We start from the raw sequence: 3,163 nt of genomic DNA, 5'->3' as shown, positions 1-3,163 counted from the left end.
CATACCACTAAAGCTATGCCCTGTAAGATCAGCAACCCAGGAAATAATCGTCTTTGGGTGGGACAATTGGTCAATACCTGTTTATGACCTATGTTTGGGCAGACACCTGGAGGCTCTGCAAACAACCCATTAACTCAGTTCCTCCGTTCTGAGATGTTAGTATCCCTGTTACCAAAAGGTAAGACTGAAAGCACCTAGTGCTCTCAATGAGACCCAGTTACTTTCATCTGTGCAGTGTAAAATAATCTGAGAGTAGAGTTTACTCATAGATGTAGGCTCACTGCTTAATCCCATTCTCAGCATAAAGAAAAGGTAAAGGGAAACACAATGTATCCAAGTTTATAAAGGCAACTGGAAACAAACCCTACACACTCCACAAGCTGATGTTGCTGCTTTAGCCTAAGGAGAGGCAGAGCAAGGGCAGACACAAGGATGGAAGTCTAGACTTTTAATGCAGTCCAAGGAAACTGGACCTTGTGCCTATGAGAGATAGGAAGCAGGGATGAAGAGATCTTCATAAATCCACAGACTAAAACAAAATCCCCTTTCATGTAATAGACTAGAAAACCTCTATTGTGTCCCAGGAAAGAGAACCATGTTTTCTGCTTGAGCTATGGAAAGGGAGAGGATAATCCTGTAACCACCCACAGTGCATCAGCAGGCTTAGAGCAGATCCAGCTATCAAATGCTTGTGCTGTTTATATTCAAGGATTCCTCCTCTAGTGTGTGTGTGTTGGAGTGGGGGAGTGAAAGGGGAGGATAGGGGTGAAGCTTTACAGCTTCCCACATGGACTCCAAAAGAAAATCACAATAAGTTCAAATCGTAAAGTGAAAAGCAAGGCTGGAGGCGTGGCTCAGCAGTTAAGAGCTGTTGTTCCAGAGGACCCACGTTCAATTTTCAGGAGTCACATGGTACTTCAAAACAGTCAGTAACTCAAGCTCCAGGGGGAATCTGATGCCCTGGTCTGGGCAATTCAGGATCACATGCAGTGCATAGACAGACATACAGACATAACACATATATATGTTAAATAGCAAGATAATTTTTAAAAGGAAAAATAAAAAACATGCAAGTGTTTTTTGTGACAACACATAAGAGGAGTCACAGTCAACCTTAAAGCTGACTTTACAACAAACTAATCAGAAAAGATGCTTAGGGTGGTTTGAATGAAAATAGCCCCCATAGGCTCATAGGGAGTGGCATTATTAGGAGGTGTGGCCTTGTTGGAGTAGGTGTGGCCTCATTGGAAGAAGTGTGCCACTGGAGATGGGTTGAGGTTTCAGAATGTCAAGCCAGGTCCAGGGTCTTTCTCTTCCTGCTCCCTGCCAATCCAGATGTAGAACTCTCAGCTACCTCTCTAGCCCCACGTCTGCCTACATGCTACCATGTTTCCTGCCTCGATGACAGTGGACTAAACCTCTGAATGGAAAGCCAGGTTCAATTAACTGGTTTTCTTTATTAGAGCTGCTGTAGTCATGTGTCTCTTCACAGCAACAGAAACTCTAAGACAAAAGACCAACAATTTGAGATAGTAGGATGATTGGTTTAAGCCTGTAAAATTAAGATGTGTAAAACGTGTAAAATGACCAAATATGTCGACCACAATGGACAACGTTGATGTCCCCTTTGCCCTACACTGCCAGGAAGTATTTCTCACCTGCCTTGGGGAGGGGGAATTGGATGGCTTTCCTGGATGAACACCATCTTTTCTGGGTCTTTTAGGGATGCAGGGTCCTTTCATTAAGCAGAGAAGCAATATTGGACTACAGAAACATCCAAAAACAAATTCTGGAAACTTCCCAGTATTAATAAGAAACATGAGAATGCTGTATAATTTTTACCTCTTAAAATTTCACTAATTCTGTGAAGAATGATATTCTCACATTGATTGTAGCAGATATTATTTCTTCTTTGAACTTTAATAAGATTGGCAAATGAAGTTATACACCTTAAGGTTTCTTTATAAAACTTAGAAAATTATTTTTATTGGCATATGATATATTTGTATGACACACTCCACTCTGCATGTAGATTCGGTCTGAGGACAACTTAGTGAAAATGAAGTCAGTTCTCTCCTTCCCCCTTTATCAGGCCAACAGGCTTATGTATCCTTATGGTCTCTCACTGAGCCTACATTTGTGGGTTGTTTTGATATTGTTACTGTTGTTTTCTAAGTTAAGAACAAAGTTTAACAGCTATAGGACAGTTCAGAGTTTCTATTTCATCCTGGAAAGGTTTTACAATGTGTAGCATTTTGAGAATTGCACCTGTTTGTTTAAGCAATAATATATTTGCGGCATGGCATTACAGTGCCCCTTTGATGCCACCATTCTGTCTGCAAACCATGAAGTGATAACTTCTTTTTATTCCTGCATCTAGTAATTAGTTTCCTAATTTTTGATCTTAATTACTTTCTGTAGGGTTCATCAGACTTATTGATCTTCCCAGATAACATTTTCTTTGTTAATTTTCTCACCTTGTCCTTTTATTGGTTTTCATCTCATTGTTTATACATAGTATAGATTTAATTTGCTTTTCTTACACAGTTCTTAATGAATACACTGAGATTATTGAGCTTAGATTTCCTTTAAAATGTGATGAAAGATACAAATTTCCATCTGAGAGCTGCCTCCACGTCTCCAACTAATTTTGATGTTTCATATTCATTCCCTGCCAATCAAAACGTTTTCTAATTCCCTTGTGCTACTTTGTTTTCAAATAAGTGATTATTTTCCATATGTATGACTCTTGTATATTTCTAACTTAAATCTTTGAGGGCATCACACATTCTTTTTATTTCAACCCTTTTAACTATATTGACTTGATTTTGGATCTGATATATAGTAAATGTTCTGTCTTGGAAAACATCCCATATGTACTTGAAAAAGAAAAGAATATGTATTCTGACATTGTTGGGCTCAAGTGCCCTATAAATGTCAGTTAGACAGGCCCACAGGGTTCACTACATATTTGGTTCTTTGCTAGACTTTAAAATTCAAGGAACTATCTTTAATGTTGGTTCTTAGATCTGCCAATTTTGCTTCAAAGGCTTTTAATTTAGTGTGTGTGTGTGTGTGTGTGTGTGTGTGTGTGTGTGTGTGTGTGATTGTTGCACTAGTGAACTAGCCTATTTTATTTTGTAACATATTCCTCTTTAATTTT

This window comes from Mus caroli, unplaced genomic scaffold (genome assembly GCF_978045245.1).
Source record: "Mus caroli unplaced genomic scaffold, Mus_caroli_1 scaffold_8, whole genome shotgun sequence".
NCBI lineage: Eukaryota > Metazoa > Chordata > Mammalia > Rodentia > Muridae > Mus > Mus caroli.
This window is presented reverse-complemented; position numbering follows the sequence as displayed.